At 33.0% G+C, this 24084-nt stretch overlaps 1 long non-coding RNA gene across 1 annotated transcript; it reads right to left on the bottom strand.

The window, feature by feature from the left end:
• Positions 1-1181: 1181 nt before the first annotated feature.
• On the bottom strand, positions 1182-23775 carry LOC130897829 (uncharacterized). Its single transcript, XR_009059799.1, has 3 exons — positions 23688-23775; positions 1417-3820; positions 1182-1266 (listed from the first exon to the last, which is right to left on the bottom strand). It is a non-coding gene; the product is annotated as an uncharacterized LOC130897829 (long non-coding RNA).
• Positions 23776-24084: the final 309 nt, after the last annotated feature.

Raw genomic sequence — 24084 nt, 5'->3', positions numbered from 1 at the left:
TTAAAAATTCAAAATGTTTGAATGTATGATTCAGAAAATATACTCAAAGTTAAGTTCTGATTTCCCAGCTTAAAGGCATGTAACTCAGAAACGGGGGGACGTATGAGAAAATTTTTTTGATGTAACATCATTATTTTCACGTTGTATACTCACTCCTGAATTATTTTCATCAAGTCACGTAATACCCTGTGTGCAATTGTTAACTTCACATTTAATTAAGGGGATTCATAATAATGCATATCACACAGTTGACCAAATCCCGATTCAAAATATGTTCTTCATAAATACCTCAATAAAATAACATGAGATTTTCTAGACTTAGAAGTACTGAGAAATATTTTAGCTTAGATGGGAGGAGATTTTAAAGCTCGGAACCTTAGTAATAATATTTCAAGCCCTTAATACACAATAATTAACCGCAATCAAAAGAACACACAAAATTATATGTGTTGCAATAACTGAAAAGCTCTCGAGGGACTCAGACTGATGAGTATAAACAATAAGATGTACAACACTGCATTAAGCGGCTTAAAAAACTATCGACGAGTAACTATGTTGAGTATGTTTCTGGACTATATAATGTTCGGGGATATGAATCGTTAGACGGATCAGAGAAAAGTGCTGTCACAAGTATACAACTAGTCTTCTCTTTTCTCGTACTCGATGGTTAGATCAAAAGTCTGGAAACCACTACTCATCAAAACTCTCTTTAGAGGGTCTTCAAAGATACACGGAGAGACCGTATCATTCGACTAGAAAGGAACAGATTTACACAGGCTCTTGAGCTTAGTCCATAACCTGTACCGTAACCAAAAATTGTCCGTTATGGTTCCTAGGGAAAATGGTGGTTTGGAGTACTAGAACTAGTGTGATTACCACAAGGACCATCTCTCAAAGGTATAAGGTCTGGCTTGCATATGTACAGCTGGGGCTATGAAATCATTCCTTACAGCTGCACTAGAGGTAATTATGAATCTCCCACATATCCACATGGTACTGGAAACTGTGGCGAATAAACATCACTCAGAATGTTCAGAAACAGAATCACCAAAGCAAAACCGTCCTTGAAAAATAACGAAAACCGGAACATCACTCAAGATGAACTACCAAAGTAGTTCAGCTTGCAAATAACATAATAAAATGTTATAATATCAAATAATATATTCCATTATTTTTATTACAAAAACTTTCAACTTTTTTTAGAGGCGACCAGCTTAATTCTCCAAAATTTTCTTGGCAGACTTTTCCTGGAGTCTTGTGTAACACCTAGAAACAACAAGTATATATAAGGAAACCTATTTAATAAATTGTTTTTAATAAATCTATTTAAATAAGACACTGTTTAAAAGTTATTAGATTACAATTTTAGTTTGAATTGAATTTGTATCATGGGTTGAAAAAAATGTTGAGGTTTACCATTTTAATTAAAACAGCTTCCCTCGTCATCCTCAGCCAGCGTCGCAGGTTAGTTGTTGTAAGGTAGTTGTGAGTAGAACTCTTGAGCATCATCTCTACAGAACCTCTTTAGTATTTGAATATCATCATATTTAGCCTTTGGAACAGGAATCGGCTGACGATACGATGGTTCTGGTTCAGAGATTGGGTGACGTCCTGCTCCTTGGAGAGGCTTCGTATTCATAGGTGGTGTGACTACAGTTGAAGTATATAATCCATTGTAGGTATATCTGTGTTCTATGGTACGGCTCTCATTTGAGTTATTCTTACTTTTTTATGGGGCGAGTTTTGGCCGTAAACTTTTTTGTATACTTTTCAGATAAGAACTTCCCCCACTCTTTGAAATTTTCTCTTTTAAAATCTATAACTTCAAACGGACTAGGCTTACCCTTGTGGACCTTAAAACATCACGCAAATCACTTGGTGTTTCTGCTCCCGTTTTGCGAGGTAACAAACCCATATTTTTATCTGTTTCCATATAAGAGTGTCCCCTCACAGGAAACGTTATTCTCACTTCTTTAAATCTTTTCTTCTCAACTGGCACTGTCATCTAATGAAAATATCGGAGCACTGTAAAGTTTTTGTTCTGACCTGAACAGCTGTCACGGAATATTTTCAATTCCTCAACAGCAGGGTCCAAGTAATTCTGTAAAAAGTGGTCAATCATATATAGAACATCATCTGCTCCTTTTTTTCCTTGAGTTTGGTCATAGGCGTAGAATACTGATAAACCACTTGCCAATACATGTATGTTAAAAAGATAAAATGATAGTTGGCGTCGTAAATATACCTCACTTGTCTGGAATAGGAAGATTCCGGCCAAAATCTACAGCAGTTGCCTCAGTTTTTACAGATTTCCTGCTTTCTGCTCTAGAATCCCTCTTTCTTTTATTAGACCGGTCGGCCTTTAGTTTGTGAAGCTTCATATCGGTCTGACTTTGTGTCAACTCTTTCTCCAATTTAGGCCTATCTTCATCAGTAGCATTTTCTAATGATTTTGAAATATTTTCCCCCTTAACTTTTTGTTCATCACACGTTGCGTATGCATCAGTGCGTGGGTACCCGAAAGAGATATCAAAATTCTCAACAAAAGTTTGACGAAATTTCTCATAAGATATTTCAGTATTTTATTTTTGGAAAAACAAAGCAAGACATTTTTTTTCGGGTAAATACACTTTATTTGTGTCCTTCAAAAAATAATGTGCCTTGCGGCCCTTCAATGAACCGAAAAAATCCTTCATAGCTTGATGTGTCTCATCTGATACTTTGTGCATCCGGTTTTTGTGACATCCTCTCTTATCAATAGGTGGTTGTCCTGTTGAAGATAACGCCTTCTTTATGGTGACAAGCCTACGGTTTGTAACGCCAAAAATAGCTATAAATGCTTTATGGCACACTTTAACCTCCTCAACTTTGCCATTACGAACAATACGTAATTTGTACTCATATGAGAAATCGTTTAATCTAGACTCCTCCAAAGATTTTTTGCCCTACGGCGTGCAACTGGCTTTATTGTAATTGAACGAGCTAAATAAGAATTCTGTTCATTCCTATCTGTAAGGCCATTAAATTTTGCAATTAACTTAAGACGTTCAGCTCCATTGACTTTCTCAAAACATTTTAATTTCTGACACTTACAGTCATCGCCTGCTTCATCCGTACTATTCCTCAGTCTTTTTTCAGAGTCACGTACACGACCAAATTTACGTCTCTTCTTTGTAGAAGCACCACTATTATCACACACTTCAATTGCATCACTATCAAACGCAAATGAACTAAAAACACAGTAAACACATCAGACATAAATCTGTCTATCACGAAGGTAAACTGCAGACTGACAGACCAAAACCAGGCAGCCGATGTATGCCTGTCGCGACACGTTAAGGAGTTTGTTCGTTCTTTCATTGAAACAGTGGAGCTTGTCCAATATTCCCCTGCATCCTTCAAATGTTTTGGCTTATAGCGCAGAGTCTGATCACTATTCCCCTGTAATATTGCACATGGTGATTGTACTCACATAGACGAACCAAAATATATCGATATCTCAATTGTCTATGTTTTGGAGTTTTATCGTTCTTCCCCTGCACCCTTCAGATATTAAGTGATGGAAGGGCGGCTCTAAAGCAGCTGACTAAATCGGAATAGAGGAGACAGGGCCCAAAACCTAATACTCTGAAAACCTAGGTAACAAACCCAGTATTTTTCATGTAAAAAAGTATTCAATGTTCCCAGTTCAATCTAGATAGGAACTTTGGCAAACAGGAAATCATCATCATGTCCGTAAACAAAGCAGCCATTAGAACTATTAAATTCCAGAACATTTTTGGTCGAATTGGTGAGAATTAGTGAATATTTCCTCTTAAATCTGGGAAAAGAAATGAATCATGTAATTAAATTTTAATATCACTACTTTAACGCAAATAGTGCTGTGAACCCCTTGATTATTAACCAGAATTACAAGGGTAGTGCCAAATGGTATAGACCTTAATGAATATTGATTTTTTCTCAATTTTATTTCCGGTCTTTATCAAACTATTTTCAAAAATAAAGAAAGAAACTGATTTAATAGAAGAGATTTGAATCAAGACGATTTGGGAACATAATTTTATGTGAAAGGTCTGAGAAATAGGAAATTAAAGATATTTTTATTCTTAAATGTTCTTGATTTTAGGTCTCTTAAATTAGTTCTATGCATAATTTGTTGAAGGCTTATAAAAATTTCTTGTTTCGACTAAAGAAAGTCGAAACGTCAAATCTGAAAAATATATATAGAAGAAACCAATTTAACAGACCTAAAATTTCGAAGCATAAACATATTAAGAGGTCCAAAAGAAAATCTTACGCCAAATTGTTGGCTTAGACTCATGACCTTTTCTTTTCTCTTTCAATATCCAAGATTCACAGCAGTATGTGAGAATTTGTCCGCAAGTATCTTTGGAAACTTTCATTTTTGTTTCTTTGGGGACTTTTTTTATTTATGAGCCACTTGCTTAATGCAAAGCATACCTTGTTGGTCTTCCCTATTCTATTGTTCAATTAAAAATCCTGTCTTCCGGTTTCTTCCAGCATAATTCCTAAGTACTGGAAGCTACTTACTTCTTCTATAATTCTAAAAATTCTAAAAATTCTATAAATTTTAACTGACATCAGTATTGAATTTCATTTGATTCTCCTCATCAGTTACTACTCTAAATTATTGGATTTCAAAAATCAGTTTCATTAAAATTAATTTCCAACTGAAAACTCATGCTACTATTTGCACTGAAGAGAATACAGCCATGTTTGATAAATACCACATTTTAAAAGCAATAATAGAAAAATATGCTGGATGGATTGCGATATAATTTTGAAGTATTAACGTTTAAAAAGTTTTAGACTAGAGATAGTTTTGATTATTGTGATAACTTCATAGAAAGTCCACCACAAAAAAGATTTGGTTTTCTGTGTTCTATACGGAAAAATTTCAGCTAAGTATCAATTTGATATTTTCCTCAATATTCAGATGTTTCTCAAGCGGTAAGGCGATTAAGCGTATCTCTAAACTAAGGGAAGCTATAGCGATATTATCAATTCAGAAAGGTTACAAGGAATTATCAGATTTATACCACATTTATATCACACCTCGTCTTAACTTGTAAAATAAGACCTAAATTGATTTGATTCTAGTTGAAATACTACTAAAATTTTTATGTATTGAAATAAGACAGTTTAGAATTATTTCACACCTAGTGCAATTTTATGTAGATTGTTTTCATGCAGCTTTTGTGTTGAAAAATGTGAAAAGCAACTTGAAAAGTTCGAGTGAATATTTAAAAAGGTACGTATTTGAAGAAAATTACATGAAAGTGTGAGACTGGAGCTTAGTTTCGAATTTATCTCTTTTGTCGCTAGAAAGAGAAGTGCAAATAGTAGATGTTTGAACTTAAACATCATGAAAAGAGTTGTAACCTAAAAGGTCAAATTTTTGGCTCCGGCTAAGCTCATCATGTTAATGTGTGTTGTCGGGGTTCGTTTCAAGATTTTGTTGAGTTTAAGGGGTATACAAATTTTGTATGCTTTCAATTTCCTAATAGGGCGCAACTCAATTTTTTTAACCTGAATTGAGAAATATATAGAAATAGGTTGAGGTATCTCTAGGAATAAAGCTACTTGTTGAAAATAAAATACAATGATTTATATTTGAAATTCGAAATTATATAAAAATAAGTTTTTGGTTTACAGAAAATAATAAAGTAAATTAGACAACAAAAACTGATGTGAGTGGATCTGACCTTTAACAACACATGAGACTCCCTACCTGTCAGGAGAATACAAACAGGACCACATCCGTGGAATGCGGTCAGGAATCAAAGAAGTTCATTCGGTCAATTGTCCCGGACTAGGTAGTTCCACGAGTCAAAGTTTGACGTTAAATCCAAATTAAGGTCATTTTGAAACCCAATAAAGGACCTGTATCCAAAACAAGGTCCCTAATTAAATTAAAAAGGAAAATTTTGCCAATTCATACACTACTAAAAGAAATAATTCATAACTTAATTTTTTAACATTTCTTAAATGCAATAAAAAAAGGTAGTCTATAATTTGGAACCTAACCTAGTTCATAAGACAGTAATTAGAACTATTTTGCTTTGATAAAAAAAGATCTCACCTTCCTTTAGGCCGGTTGAATCCCGCTTCTCAAAAATCTCTGGAGAAATTGATCTTAACGCTACCACAGTCAATGACCAGAAGAACAAGTAACTACCTTTCCAATCGTCAAATTCTCAATCGGAAATATCACGACTTCCGCAAATGTAAAATTTGGAGCCAAATTAAAAAATTTATGATCAAATCCATAATGAAAAATTCCACATCGGTGGCCAGTCTTCATAGAAGCGGCAGAGACAGTGAATCTACGAGTCAACGAAGATAAATCGAAGTTCATATTAATGACAACACCACAGAGAAAAAAACAATGAGGAGTTTGTCAATATAACTGAAATAAGAAAAGGCAATGATATAATGAGATTATAATAACTTCAAAGTTATATATATCTTGGGGTGGTTATCAAGGACAAGGGAGAAAGTCTGGAAGTGAGAATGACGAGGGAATTAACCAGTTGGGAGTAACTAACGCGATAATAAGATCCAAAATAATCTCTAGAAAAGCAAAGCTACATATATACAAAACAATAATAAAACAATAATACAACAGTAAACTATGGAGGCGAAACGTGGATTCTTAACAAAGCAGAGGAAGAGAAGCTAGATATATGGAAAAGAAATATACTTAGAAGGATACTAGGAGGTGAAAAGGAGGAAGAATTATAGCTGAGCAGAACAAAAAATGAAATAAGGAATCTATTTGAAGAAGCAGAACTAAGCAAAATAATCCAAAAGAATATATTGGCTGGGTCACATACATAGAATGCCAGATTTTATAACAAAAAAATTACGGACATAGAACAAGGAGAAACAAGAAAAAAAGGAAGACCAAAAAAAAGATGGTACGCAGAGGTGATGGGATTCAGGACTAGAAAACTAGAAAACAAAAATAGGAAAGAGGGGGAGGGAATCACTTACATGCTATGGGCCTAAAATGCCTGTGTATAAATGCAATTTCATCTGAGTCTTCTAAAAAAATCATTACCGTTTCAATTTATATCACGCCTTTATAATTATCTGGATACAGTACACAATTTAAAAAAAACTATCTGCAAGTGACCTCACAGTCAAGGTCGGTGTATCTAGCAAAAAAGAACTGGGGTTCATTCAATATATATCAAAGACAAATAGTCCTTTGTTAACGGTCAATTAATGTAACTAACTTTTCGCTCCATTTTTTCAAGGATAAATTTTTTTAAGGATAATCCAACATTATATATCAGTAACTCGGCTACGTCAATAATTTTAGATGATCGACAGTACATTGCAAAATGTAAGTTTCCTATTAGAATATAATAAGCAACAGCACATAGAGTGAGTTCGTATTTTTTATTATTTTGCTAGCAATTTATTTCGAATTTAAATCCTGAAATAGCTCAATTTTAATTAATAATGCCAATTTCCACACTTTCTTCTCATCTTTACTTCATCATTTGTTTTTTTTTTTGGGAATAAATCCGTAATCTCGAAACAAAATTTCTATTTGAGGCAATTGAACATCTCAAAATTAAGACACTTAAAATGGATGTATTTTAGGTTCCTATCATTGATTGATATGAACACCAAAATTTCCAGGAAAAACTGAATATTTCACAGATTTTTAAGGCTTTTAAATTCGACACCAGTTATGTATCTTATGTTTAGTTTATTTAGATACATTCCTCTGCCACTAAATTTGATTTATTTCCTTTTGACTAAAAAAAGTAGTTCACAATCAATAAACAATAATAGAACACAATATTCGACATATTTATGTAGGATGCGCAATAAGTATGTAATTTCATTTCTTGATATTTGAGTTTGGTTCAGAGATTAATTTGTTAATCTGTTTGTACTACGTCCAAAATTATTGCGAATGAATTCATTTAACTCCTCTGTTAGAATGAAAAAGATATTCAATTTAATATGTAGTAATTTCAATTGAACGATGTAATTGTTAATTTTTTTAATGGAAATGTAGGTTTCCTTATATCTAATTTGAAAGGTCGTCTAATGGTGTATTCAGCTGTGTGCCATTAAACTGATTAAAACTTATACGGGGTCCATAAAAAGTAATTTATTCATTTATAGAATGACTTTACAATGGACGAACTGGAATATTAGACTAATTGATAAATTATACAATCCAATTGAATCAAATGCTCAAAATCCGATCGACCTGTTTCGTGATGAATAGCAAATCCACGAACAAATTGTTTTTGCACATTACGATTAACTTCTGGAATAATTCCATGAACTTGCGGTTTTTCCACATTTGACTTTCAATAACCCCATAGGAGAAAATCTAGAGTTGTTAGATCTGGGAAACAATCCAAATTCTTGATCTCATGAGTTTTTGGAGAACTGATTTCTTAATACTTTTTAGTATGAATCTCAGTCATTCAGTAAGTATTATCTTCTCATTCTTCTTCTCTATGTTTCGTACATAATAGGTTTAGCGCCTGTTTTATTTTTGGTATCTTTCCTATTCCCGGCTTTGGGTTGTCACTTCACATCTTTCGTGGTCGACCTCTACTCCTTTTTCCCATTGGAAATCTATCCCTTGCTATTATTACCAGTCGGTCTCTCGAATCATATATTGGATCCATTGTTTTCAATGCTGTGTGCCCATTCGTTAATGATATCTACGTCACATAATCGTCTAATGTTTTCGCTTTTCCTTTAGTCTAATAGAGTTTTTCCCTAGAATCGCCTGAGAATTTCTGTGTTCTCCAAGAATTGCTTCGTTTTTGATGTTTCTGGTTTTGTTTCTAATGTATAGGTCATTATAGGTCTGATTGTCCCTTTGTAAATTCGTACCTTTGTTTCTTGCCTAAGGTGTTTGTTCCGCTATACATACGATTATCCTTAGCCTCAAATTGCAATTCTGAAGATGTATTCAACCACTTTTAAGACAGTATTTGTAATTTAAAATCGTTATAATTAAGAATTTTTGTAAAGAGAAAATTATTTGCTAAGTACTAAATTTGTCCTATAATTTGTCCGGGCTTCATATGTATTAGACATACCTTCTTCACATATAGAAATTATGGAGAAGTTTGACTTGAGATGTTAAGTAATAGGGAAATATTAACGTTCCTGGAGACATTGCTACGAATTCGATTTGACGTTACAACAAGCAATTTCTAATAAATCATTGAAGTTTATCATGTAATTGATTGTTAAAGTTATACGCACACAATAATTTTATTTTGAGAACTAAGGTGAAATGGATTGATTGAAATTCAATTTTTCGACTTATTAAATATGTTAAGATAACTACTAGTTCGAGAACGTTCGTTCAAAAAATGAACCTAATATATACATTTTCCTGTAAGGAATATGAAGTCCTTAATCAAATACATATCACCCACGATCATTTTTCTGTAACAAATTACACTGGACTTGCAACGCTCCTGCCCACTCGAACATTTTACACTCATAACTCTTTCATTTTTGCTTGAAAAAAAAAAATGTAGACCCAAAATTGTCGGAAATATCATCATGTGTAATGTTATGATTAGATTCGAAATAAAGAATGAAATGAGATTATTAGTATACGGAAAAATATCGAACGAGGAAAGAATGTTTCTAGAGAGTTGATGTTTCGTGACTGACTCAAATATGTAGTAAAAGTTTATCAAATTATATAACTCCTTGTCATGATCCGCTTTCATTATATCCCTGATGCTAATGTTAACTTACATAGTTTCTTTTTTATTCCCGTAGTTCTAGCAGAGCTTCGCAGTACAATTAATGACATCAAAAATAAATATTAATTTAGAACTGATGGACTTATATAAACAATGTTTTCCCTACCTACCACCTACTACCACTAACGTTTCATTTCAAAATGGCACTTTGCACCATTGCCTTGAGACAGCTATAATTGTACCTCTGCATAAAAGAGGATATGAAAATCAATTATCGAATTATCGCCCAATTGCACTTCTTCGCACGTTATCTGAGCTCATAGAAAGATTGGTGAAAAAGAAGCTTTCACCGTTTGTGTTTAAATATAAAATACTCACTACCCATCAATTTGGGTTTATAAGTAACAAATGCACAAATGATGCTATTTTCTCTTACTCTTAAATAAACAGCCATCACTTCATTTCAACAACATTTTGTGATTTTTCTAAGGCGTGCGATTGTGTTTATCATAATATTTTAATAAAAAAATTGCAGTACTACGATTTCAGGGGAACACCTCGCATGGTTTGAGTCATAACTTACCAACAGAAGTCAGCTTGTAAGGGTTGATACAACGATGTCTTCTTGCAAGCCAGTAGAATGTGGCTCAGTACAAGGTGACATCGCCTATTTAGACATCAGTGGTAGAATATGTCTATTTGCAGAAGACACTATTTTGCGATTCTAATTTTCTTAGTGTCAACATTCCTAAAACTGAAGTTCCTCCTGTTTTGCGCTGATATCAGTTTCTAAATGAATGAACAGTTTATTATGCCTTTAGTGAGTCGCAACTCCGATATGGCCCATCCTCTTTGGGTACATGTTGTGCGAATCAGTTTAAGTGAATCTTCAAACTACAAAAGAGATCTGATAGATTTTTACTCGGACTGAACAACAGGTCTCACTGTAGGGACTCCTTTAAAAGATTGGAAGTTTCTTCCTTATTTATCTTGGAACCCGTTTGCCTAATTCGTAAGCACGCTTCTCCAATTTCGGAAAGATCATTGCACGGCTATCCATTTAGGAACGCAGAGGACGAACTTCACCTACCTACTCTACGTTCAGAATTAGTTGAGGGCTCAATATTTTACAATGCAAGAAAATGCACAATCAATTGCAAATTGAAATCAAATCGATATCATCTTTTTCCACATTCCGCAATCATTTGAGGGCATATTTACTGGAAAATGCCTCCTACTCTGTAAACGACTTCTATTCTAATAATAATATCTAATTCTGGACATGCTAAATACTGATTTAATATTGCTGTGGACTAATGTACTAAAGATAACTTAATACTATTACCTACAATTTTGTTACTCCTTGTGGTTTTTTTCAGTATATTGCAATTTTATTCCATTTGTATCTTTATTTAGATATTTTTTTGTTTATTTTTTTTTGTTCTTACAAGCTTTCGTCTACAAATTGTAACAATTTTTTGACATTAAAGCATTTCTTTCTCTCTCTTTTTTTATCAATGATCACGTTTAGCAACAATAAGTTGAGAAAATGGCCAGATAGAATAAGAGAAAACATGAAATCAGCTAAAGAATTAGTCGAGATAACATACAAAATCATATTTAAGAATAAATGAAGATTCGACAAACTTCCAAGAAAAATGAAACATCAGATAACTAAGAAATCCTTGGAAAGAGTCGTAATATCAGCAGATCAGAAACTCATTTCTTCCTTGATCCACAGCTTGTACGCAATAAAAATGGTACCAAACCGATAATGTTGCAAATGTGATATCATGCATGAAACAATCAGCTGCACTTCATCTACGTATACTTTTCATGGAGAACTATTGCGTCTTGCATTGCACGTTGTCTTGCATCATGTCAAGTGGCGTTCAGATTTGTGGAAAGGGTACTATTGCTTCATAATAACCTTGAAATATATTAACCATTCTCAAACACACATTCGTAAGAAATCAAAATTCTTCACACACAAAGTTTTCGTATTGAATTATTCCTCTTTGCTTATACCAGTTGCATACTTCTATTTTGGCTGGTAAAACATCTCAAATGATCTAATTTCCAAACGGAAATTAATTCCGATTCCTTCACAAGAATTACAAAATAATTTTAATTGTATTAGATTAATCAGAAATGATTAATTCTCTTTTCAACAAAGCGAGATCGATTATTGATTCCTGTTTATATTCTGTTTCAATAACTGAAACGCTCAAAAATATGAACTTATGAATTGGAATCAATATTTTGAAAATTGAATTCTTTTATTTGATAAGGCGAATCAAAAAATTCTCATCGGTTCATGTTAGTCCTTATATATGTTTTACCTATGTCCTCTGGCTGCGAAGAATAGGAGTAGCAGTTCAGGGAATTGTTTTGTCTACACCTCATAATGATCAGTGAAATAGACATTCTTGTTAAGATGCTACGTGGATGGAACTTGAATTTGGTCTAAAACTGACAAAAAATGACAAATCATTTGACGTTTTTAAGAAAATCCATTACAAAATCATGCTATTAAGAGATAGGCCTGTGATATTTTTGAGAAAAAGAAATTGGTTCTTAGAAAATCGCTTTAGTATAAAAAGCTACCTGAAGACGATCTTGACCTTTTTAAAAATAAGCGCAAAGGGTAAACCAATAAACTGAAGTAGTTCAAGTTGTACCTGACGTGTGGAGGTGCCTGTGGATATTAATCTTAAACTTCTGTAGGTTGTAGTGTTTGCGAAAGACGTACCTCGGTAGCTGATTTCACAGGCTTGCACTTCTCCAAAGGAAGGAGTCCTGAAAAATTGACGTGCTGGGCATCTGCAGGCGAACTTGGTGCTCATGAGCCACGTCTGCCTGTCAAGTAGGTCGTGAAAATTATGTTTGACAGTTTGGAAGAACATTTGCCGTAGTCATGTCAGCGACCTTTTGTCTGTGCTCTGAGCTGTCCAAGTTACTGGTAAACTATGGATACCGTCAAATTTCTTTCTTCTGTATTGAATCGAGCATCCTCGGGATATGCTTTGGAGCCGAGCTCCAAATTTGCGAGCAATACTTTAAAGATAGGCGAATTTGGATAGAAGATTAGAAGCTGTTGCTGAGTATGTAGCTTTTTGTCTTTCCAAGTTGCAGATCCTCATTTACAAGTAAGATAATTTTTGCCAATACAACAACCTGCTCAAGTGAAAATCAAAATATCAAGTTATGTAGAGAAAATATTCGTGATTGAATTTAAATTACGTGAGAGATTATCAATTGGTATAACGCGCAACTCGTATGTTAATTTTTTTTATATAACTAGTTAGTGAGTGTTATCGACTGATAACGCCGATTTTTAATCAAAATAAAAAACGCTTATGTTACTTATTAGAATGAATACATAATTCTCACTAATATTTTGAAATTTCTAGAAAACGTACAGGGTTCTGAAGAATCGTATTTCTTGTAGTCTTTCTAGCAAAAAAGGTTTCTTGGCAATTTCCCACATTCAACTTTCTTGTTGTGTTGGTAGAATACAAAGCATTTTCTATTAAACACTCAGTTCTTCTGAATCCTCTCTTATAGTTTGATATAGTAATGAACCAACAGTTCCATTCCATAGTATAAAATGCTCATTGAGCTTTACCATACCAATGCTTCACCATGCGAGCCGTAATATAGGTTTTGTATGGATTTATGTCACTCTATCACATTTCAATTAAAATTTTTTGCGTTTAACGTTCTCATATTTTTTTGTTTCTTTTGTATTTGCGTAGAACCGCAATCTTAAACCTTTTTAGTAAATGACTGCCTAGAATGGACTACTTGTAACTACTGAAATATTTACATTAATTACGAACGGTATGGATCAGTTTCAGTGTGAAGAGCTCAAATAACTAATAACAGAACATTATTTACAAAAATATTACATTAACATAACATTCGATTGGATTGTTGGATCTCTATATATGCTACAACAATACGCTATAAAATTTTTTTAGATAACCCATGATAACATTAGGTTATTCTCCAATTGAAATGATTCATTGAGTTAGTCACGAGTATTGAATATAAATGGAAGTCAAAAATAATTATTGATGTGGATATAATAGTTGAACGTATATTCCTAGTAGAATTATACAACTCTATTATGATTGCGACAAGTTCATATCAGTAACCAAGTGAATATATCGAATCGGATAAGCTTTTAATATAACAACTCGGTTCCTGGAATACATATCCATGATATTGAAATATGTGTTGAATTTATTAGTAATTCACATGAATATCATGAATATTGTTTATAAATTATACGAATCCAACTCTACGGCGATTCTAACTAGATATTTCATTGGATCATAACTTGTATATTGGGTTTTAAAAATATTTTTCCATAAAAAAATTACTTTTATTGAATCTGAGCACAAAACAAGATTTTTTGCCTTCAGATATCAAAATTCACTATACGGTTGGAATCAAATAAAGCTAGCTAGTCGGAGTAGGAGTATACAAGTGTGAAAAGGGCAATGAACACACATTTTCACAAGTCTCTCTTCTGTTATACACACCTAGTAAGTAGCCGTCTTACTTTCCCTGGTCCACTCTGCTGCATATGATAATTACCACGTTGTGGAACGGCACAGACAGTGTAGTGACACTGATGACACTGCAAAGTATGACACCCGCATCAAATCTGATTCTTGATTGGTGGTAGAGTTGATCTGAATCTATACGTGTCCATAAAATGGCCGAGGATCTGGACAAGGTTTGACTTACTAAATAGATGACAGGACATGAACTTGCAGTGAAAATCTGTTATTCATGGATCAAATAGTATATTACCGAGAACTTTGGGCCCGTGTAGTTTATACGATTTTTATATACCTCGGTACGTACTTTTCTGCAAAGATGATAGCCTACCATCTATTTTCGCTTCGGACATCATGACGCGCAGGTCCGAAAGTTCATCATTTGGACCGTAATATAATGCGCACGTATTCTTCTTATAGGGAATATAGGGAGTACGTACTTTCGTTCCTGCTACTGAAGACGAAAAGATATTTTTTTAGCTGTGGACAAAGTAGAAATAAAGAGAGACATGACCTCAATCATAAGGCTGAGGATAGAATAAAACCTTTATGCGAAAATGTGGAACTACCTAGAAGGACAGAAGAAATACATGGTTATAGGAATAAAAAACATAATAATAGAGATGACCTGCGGGAGGTTCCATCATTTGAAATATTTTATAGATCTTAAAATATTGATTGATTATTCGTAAGTTTCACCAATTTTTGAGGCATTTCAATTACTCCTAAATCTGCTTTTATCATTTTCTCAAATTTTAGCTTGTATTCAAAAAATAGAATGTGTAGGTCATATTCATTGGGCTATTGCTATGATGTGTATGTTTTCTTTAATTCCTATTCCTGCAACAGTAATTTATTTTGTCTATCGCTTTCTGGTGCTTCATCAGATTCAAGCTTCTAGGTATGCCCTTGTACTTTTTTTAATCTTAGAATTTGTTTTAGATTGTTCAGTTGTCCTCTCTAATTGGTCAATTATATTATCATTCTCTTCTTTGTAATGGTTGATGAATTATATTTTCTTATTTCTTCTATTTTTTTGACCTACTTTGACAGCTTTTCTTGAAATTTCTTCTTCCTGCTTTGTCGTATCCTTGTTAAGGTTAGGAATGGTAACAACACGTTCTATTTAGAACATCTTTTTCAAGAAGAAATCAAACGTCGCAAAGGACTTAATTTGATGGGTGATGTGGAAGTGGTAATACAAAAAGACATTCAGCATACAAAACTTATAAATCATAAAAAATTTTTAGAATCGCGCATTGTCATTACGAAAAAAAGCTTCACAAGTGCAGAAAGTTGTTGCAAATATTATTGACTTCACAATCAATTTACTTTCGCCCAGCTCTGTATAATAATTCACATGGTCAGCATACCACTGTTTCTCATAAATTCAACTAACATAGCTTCATCAGCCCATTCATTAATTTTTTATCCCATCCTGTTAAACCTAACACACTTTAAAATTTTTATTATCTTTGTTATGTAAATATGTAAATTTTTTTTGTTGATGTATGTTGAAAAATGAATCTGAAAGTTTTATCAAACATTGCAGCTGCATAAAATACTACTTAGAGAAGTAGTAAACAAAAGAGTGTAACGGATGCCATCCATCTTCATGAGAAAATTGCTATAAAAGCAATTCTTTCCACTCAATTTACTTCTAAAAAATTTGCTTCAATAAAAAAATTGAAAAGAAGAATTTACGTTCATAAAAGTTTCCTTTTTAATACACCATAATATAGAGCGTTATGAATTAGTTTTTTTTTTTGGAAAATTAAAGTGTTTTCATTCACAAAGGCGATTAAATATAGGGTTTCGATGGAAGGTATTCTTTTGAAGTTAGATTCGACAATATAAACATTAATTATTTAAAAAATAAGAGCTGAGAAATGGAAAGTAACACTCTCAGCACAATTGTTGCTCAAAGTGATATTCAACTTCATCAATGCAGCATTCAAATCTTCTAATTAGATTTTTTAAAGCACGTTGCTTGACTAGCTCATAATAATAGTTTTATTGTAGATATCGACTTGAATATAAGCAAATATGTTAATAAAACTCTTATTACAATAGGTTTACATCGATAATTTTCATGTTTGTTGGCTGGAATAGAATCCTGTCTTAATTTTTTATCTATACAATCGACAATATTGTTACCGGAAGCTGTTCGGTCTACTGTCTCTTCGAATTCCTCATAGATGATCAGTATGTCGACATAATCATCGAGAGAGAAACATGAAAAACTGATAATTCTTTTGAAATTCACTTCTCTCGTTTTTGAATAGAAAAAACTCAACAATACTTTGTTCATCGGTCTTAAGTACCCTCCTAAAAAATTACATGCTTCCGAATTATTATACGTAAGACCTTACAGCAGTTGAACAATATACAGGGTGTTTTAAAAATAACACTGAGTAACACGAAATGTGACGTTATAACAAAGTAGCTGATTCCTCAGGCTTTCTAATACTACAGATGGTTTTTAGCTACGAAATTTGGATCATAGGCTCAAGATATATGATAGCCATAACATCGTGGGACACCCTATATCAGGGGTCAGCAACCTTTTAACAAAGAGGTACCCTTGAGTAATTTTAAACAAAGCCAAAGTACTACTCTAAAAAGTAGTATAATTTTTTAACGGATAAATAATTTATTAGATTGTTAAAAGTAATACGGAAGAGAACTAATCAAATGGAAAATGTTATATTGTTTTCAGTTTTATTCTTTTTGAGTTATTCTTGGAAGCTTTTCTATTTTTTGTTCAGATCCAAATCCCGAACTCCTTGCAATATCACAAATTTTGTTTGCTATGATTCGACGATCCTGAATTCAATATGCTAAAGCTCACAATCCTGAATTTCTATCCATACGAAAATAGAATCATTGAAAGAAATGTTGGTAAAATTCATTGAGTTTGGTTTTATTGAGAAAGAAACATGTGGCCATAATCATCATAATCTTGACTTCTTTTAGCAAATTCTTCTTTGAGAGAACTCATATTAACTGAATGTATCATTGTAGCAATTATCACGATTGGGTGAGTAAATTATTAGATTTGATGAGAATTTATATACATCAAAAGTGACCATGTGAGTAAATACATCTAATTCCATTTCAAAGCACTTTCAGGAATCATAAAAATATAGAATAGTTTGTTATGATCCTTGCCACTTAAGGTAAGTTTTCGATTAACAAGAGTCCAATTATCTATCTATTACTGCGGCTTAGTCAGTGTATATGGCTGTATGGTGGAATATCTGAGTATTCACTTTCCATTTCATGTGAAAATGAGTCGACTCTCTGTCAGTTAATGAAGAACGTACAGCAGTGTAGTTGATAACTTTCACAATCAAATTCATTACGGATCTTAAGCTTTGGCTCTAGATATTCACGCATAAACTCTCTTGATGAATAATGGAATAGAAATTCACAAGTAGTGGACCAATACATGTGGGAAGAAGAGATGAAAATCCCTTAAGTGTCCTAATAGTAGTGATTGCGTCATCTGGAGTCCCTACTTTTAAAATTGTTCAACGAATTTTGATGGTATATCATCATCTCCTCTTGGTGTCCAACGAATTAAAACAAGTACTTTATACACAATAGTATTGTCAGAGGCCCTCACAACAATAGCCAACCGGAAAATATCCTTCATTTTCTCACTTCTATCCAATAAATCACTAAATACGATATTCCGTTCTCTTGGTTCAGTGAATCTTCTCTCAATAGTTCGCGCTGATGCTGCTAAATCTATTATATGGGCCAGTATTGCTTGTTTATTAGGGAAACAATGGAGCAAAACTTAACTTCATAAATTTGCTATCACTAGAAGTTTCTCCAATAAGTATTAAAATATCATTCGGTGGCTTAAATGTTACCTTGACTACTGTTTTGTACTAAACAAGTGTTATTCATCATATTTATCCCATCTATCAGCATTATCCTTAAACAACAATCCATGCCTTATTTTATATTGTCGTTTAACATGAGATTTCCGGAACACCACGCTTTCTCGGCATAGTGCACACATGGTTCGATTTATTTGCTGTCTTAAACTATGATCACTTGCTCCAAAAACTTTAAAAAGGTTGCAAATTGTATATCTGCTTGTTAACTGTCATAACACTGACGTTAAGCGCACACTTGTACGTCACAAGTTGATAATGTTACAATTAACTATCATTAAAAACACCTGGTACAACGTTTACCACTATTTTTAAATTTACCCTACTATAGCCTGTTGATGAAACTAGTTATAACCGAATAAACCCTTATATATTGGTGAATGCACCTACTAGAATTTTTCCGTATAACCAGGCTAATACAACTCCGATAATCACCTGCTCGCGTCTTTTCTTTTTTGGAAACTACCTGTTATGTCCGCGTTGTTCCAGTTTTGCTTGCCAGCACTTAACTCAAGTGGGCTATGTATCCAGCTGCCACCTTATATGGATTGTTCTAAATTTACAATAAGTATCCTACAGTTAAGCCTTTATTATGTTGCTTCATCTTAAAATATTATACACAAACCTCAGACTGCCAAAAGAGCTAACTTTATCACGACTGCTGTAGGTTGACCACCTAAAAATTTTATTTTAATGATGGAGTGAGCATTTGGGAAAGAAAGGTTGTTTTGTCAACCAGAACTAGACATAAGATTTAGTATAGTTTGTTCAATCTTTAAATTAGTAAGAACTACTCAAGCTTTTAAGCAGTTCTGTCTACCGTGCTGTTGTAGCTGGAATCAGGCCATTGAATGTCATGAAGATGAAACAAATCCCGATTGAAATGATAGATGCTTATTTTTGTTCAATTGTCTAATTTTGTGAAATGATACTTTGCTTCTCCGGATCAGTCCGTTCTAATCATGATTATTTCAATATTAAGAAACAAATCATCCATCTTCTACTAATACATAATTATTTCCCATTTGAAATTATTTGAATTTAAAAACATTGTACAAATGTAACCCAGACAAAGATACAATGTCTTGTAATTTAACTCCCTCCCCCCCGGGTTCGATCCATTGGGATCTGTTAGTCATTTAGTTGAAGGATACATCAACGTTCCTTATTTTTACCCTCCATTAACGCATATGACTTTGAAGAATCATGAATTTAGCTACTGAAATACCAGGTATATTGTATTCGATAACTTTTATGGTACACGATCTTAATGGGGACTCTCATCATAAATGATTGATTCCGGGTGTCCCTTGAACACTTGAGTTCCATCAACGTATCAATTTACCTACTTTATTTGTATCGTTGTGACTCGCACGACCATACTTATAGATATTTATAACCTTTCATACAATTTTTCAGTATTTAAGAGCGGTCTCTAAACAGATATATGTCTTAATATTCTGGCGTTCTTTCGAGTATGGTCGTCGGATTATTGAAACCACGTTCAACTACTTATTTCATCATTTAATATATAGTTTATTTCAAAGTAGTTTTGATGTTTTAATACAACGAATATGGTCAATCATCACTGGTTAGCCCATAGACAAATCACAATACGTCCAAGTATTTTATATTCAAAACGGAGAGTGTCATTAAAATTTGATGAAGAAAAATGTTCAGTAGTTACTCAATAATTAATCAATGGAGACGTTACAAACTTTCAAAATTTAAGAAGAATACTCAAACAGTCATGATCCTTCCTGTGAAAATTAAACTTCCATGAATTTGTTACTTGTGACATGACATGTACTCAATTCAAGTTTGGAGTGATTATAAGCTTTCACAGATACACTGAAATATAATTCTAATAGTGAAATATTTAATAACATCAAAATTCTTGGAAAATCTTATCGGAATTAGATAAAACCTCCATTATCGTATCTGTTATGTTTAAAAAGTAAACCTGGCATACATGTGTTAAACGGGATGTTTTGGAAAGTTTTCCTTATCTATTTCTTGAAAATTATGAGAAACAGTGCAAGTTAGGCATACATTACAACTCATTGATTAGGAAATCAGTAGCATTGGGACGATTTGCCGATGATCAATGTGCTAAGTGTGATAACTTCCGTTGATCAGATAAACTGTGTGTTAAGCTAGAATAGTTGTTCTTAAATAATAGATAACCATTATATAAGGGAGATAAGAAATAGATTTTAGCTTGAGAATAAACCGGGAAAAAATTATGATTCGTTTTTGAAAAATTATGACAATATGTAAGTTAAGAAATTATCAATGTGGAATTTGAATGAATCTAGCCCTGCGATGCTAGGAAACTTTTAGATTAGGTAGTCAAAAATATGTGAATTCAATTTTGTGATTTGATTTGAAAATTGGGAGCTTATTGGCGGTTAAGAAGATATTTTCAATACTATAGAGTGGAAAATGTCTGATTCCGATTTTTCTTTAACTTCTTCGAAATTAGTAGAAGTAGACAAAGTACCGTCGCAGAAATTATCACCAGCTGAATTCATAAAATGGAAAATGAGAAAAACAAGTAAATCTTTCTTGAAGACGGTGTTATTGGTTCATTTTTTTAATTTGGTACCTCTTAGGCCAAAATATTCTGGAGCCTGAATTAGCCAGTCGAAGAAACCTCATATTCTGGATCTAGTAGAAACAAAGGTGAACATCCAATATTGAGCCTTCAGAATTTGATGTGATGCGGCTTAAAACAGTGACTTGGAAAACAAGAAAATAATTTTATTTCTTATAAAGAACTCCTAGTGAAACTCGCTACAAGCAGTTGTACTCAAATCTTGACGATAAAATCGATTACTTGCAATCAAACTATTCAAACACAGATACTGCTTTCCATGGTTACTTTTATATTCATCACGTCAGCTGGTTGAATTTTTCCAACATAACTGACGATCAGGGGCGGAAAGCTGAAGATTTTGCCAACAGTCACGAACTAATCCAACTCATCAATAAACCAACCAAAATCCCAGACAGAGATATTGACTTTACTAGCCTCTTAGGCTTGTTTCTAACAAAAGATCAAGGAGCAGAGTCTATCAATTTATATTACCAAGCTCTTCATGTTAGGAAATATTTGGATGAAGATCGAAGTTAGTTTAAAAGGTTTGTTATTAGAATTGTCCCATAATCATGAGCAATTATTTTTTAGAATATATAAATGGTTTCAATTTAGTCAAAAATTTTCCATTTCATTGCTGTGCATAGGTTCATGTATTCAATCATTCTTCTTCAGGTTTCTTCCAATATGTTTGATTCATTTATTTTTTTTCAACGAGTCATTTCTTTTCATCAGAGTTTTTCCGTGGATCTTCTCTACATAAATGATAATGCCAATGTTTATAGTTCAAGTATAGAAAAAATAGTTTTCATTGTTTCATACCTCAAATATATGAAGTAGAATCTAAGTGTCTATTGCAATGAATTTCATTCAAGTGAAAGATACTTTCACTTACATGTGTGTACAATTGATTACTGTGGATTTTTACACCTTCAAGTCGGCTACAGTTTCCTTTACTTGTTAAATATTGTACTAGTCCAGTTATTGTTTCAACAATTGAAAACCTACTCAATACTGAAAATTCCTCAATTTTCAATTGTAGCATAGGAAGATAAAATTTATTTATCTATATTTACTATGGCACATAGAGAATTTCGCTCAACGTTGACTAGAATAAAATTTCACATATAAAACTAGGATGAATATTAATTAGAGTAGAGCGGTTACATGCGCGAGATTTTGGGTATAAAAAATCCATCATATCAGCATCATATAGATAAAAACTTCAATAAACTCGAATAGAACTCGGCTCTTTGTAATTAAAATAGAACGTCAACAGATTGAATAGAACTTCAAAATTCAACAAATCTAGTCGCGATAAATGTTGATTTTAGTTTTTACCACTAATTGCAACTGTAAACCGAAATGATTCCGATGCTTTGTTTGTTACAGAAATAAAATGTTACGACAGAATTTGGATAAGAATTTCACTCCAGAGGATTACCAAATGTATTTAGTTTCAACTGAGCTTGGAAAACTGAAATTTTTTATATATTGAAGTTGTAATTAAAACTCAAATTCTAGTTTTCCTATAAAATTTTATTGTCCATATCATGATTAAAGAACACCATTATGTGCCTCACAGACAAAAAAGGTGTCCCTTAGCATGTGATGGTTACTAACCTCAAAGGTCAGAAAGACTAATATGAACTGAGTTGTACTGAACGCGAGGACAAGGTTAATAGCAACCAAAATAACATTTGTAATATCTTTGAACAATAAAGAATTAGTTCCCTAAATTTAGGTATTCACATGAACAAAAGAAGGTGTGTAATTAAACAAAGCTCGATTTGTCCAGTATTAGAGTAATATAAATCAAGCACAGAAAGTTTAATGAATATAGTTGATAGTTGAAATAGTTGTATCCAATATGTTTATACGAATTGAACTTGACCGTGGCAATTATAAGCCAGTGATCTTGAAAATATGATTAATTTCCATCCTGTATTTCCGATAGAATGAGTCCTTATTCAAATTATTTACCAGAGTCGGCGTACAACGTATAGCGTTATCCTTCACGCAACCATAAGCCACAAGGATATCAAAGGCTGCAATACAATCGATTATGCATGAAAATATGTTCTAGATGGATTCCGAATGCCACCTCCCCTAAAGCACGATGAATAACTAAATATTTGAATGATAAAAATATCGAATTGTCTCGTTGTCCGTATTCACCGGATTTAACGACTAATCACTATTTTTCATCCCCACTGTCAAACAAAAAAAGCATGGACAGCGATTCTCATCACTTTAAGAAGCTGTTGAAGAAATTCAAAATCTACGATATAAGATTCAGAGTGGAAAAAATGTATCCGGAATTCCAGAGAGTATGCAGATATGTAGAGAGCTCAAGGACGAATATTTCAGAAATCAATGAAACTTTATTTTGGAACTTGTTCCTTTCTACTCCATTTTTCACTTAAATGGCAGCACTGAATAATACTTGTTAGTGATGCTCCAAGTTCAATTCAAGAGTATATTTCTTTCTTCTTTCTATCTTCCTTCAAATTGTTTTAATCAATAATAGTGTTCTTACAGTAACATTACATTTTAATCCTCCTATTTCATACCAAAATAATATTTGTTCATCCTGTGTTCATCTTCAATCTCTCGAAACACTCACAAATAAACTATTCAATCAGTTATGGTATCACATGATTCAATTTTGTGATAATATTTAATGTATCCCTATTGAGACTAGTTTGTAATTGAGATTGGCTATCTTGGTAGTAGACGACAACTTTTTTCCTTTCGTTTTCAATGAGGTTAAGATGATGTTCATTGCTTAGCTTTGTGTGTGAATGGGAAGAATCAGTTATAGTGATCAAAAGATCAACAGAAGATTTTGTATAGTACTATTGATGCAATACTTTACCTGTTATGGAGCCGTAGGATTCTTTCTCTTAGAGGGGACTATGGGGAGCCCCACTATGCTTATTTTTTCAATCTATCCCTAATGTTCTTGGATATTCGACTAAGGACAGTTCATATTATCTAACATGGCTTAAAAAATATTCACTCACGAACGGCCAAGGCACTTGAATAAACACTTGAGTATTTTTTGACGAAATTCCTCCAAAAACCATACAGTGTAACTCATGGTGATATGCTCAATTGATTAGATTAGTAATACGATGATTCATCAGTGAGAGAGATGATTTCCAGCTTATACATGACGATATCTATGATAATAGAAATAAAGCAGAATGTAATGTAAGGTAAAAGAAAAGATACTATAAATGAAATGGAATATGTGTGACGATTAGATTCAT

Source organism: Diorhabda carinulata, chromosome 9, assembly GCF_026250575.1.
Source record: "Diorhabda carinulata isolate Delta chromosome 9, icDioCari1.1, whole genome shotgun sequence".
NCBI lineage: Eukaryota > Metazoa > Arthropoda > Insecta > Coleoptera > Chrysomelidae > Diorhabda > Diorhabda carinulata.
This window is presented reverse-complemented; position numbering and strand designations above follow the sequence as displayed.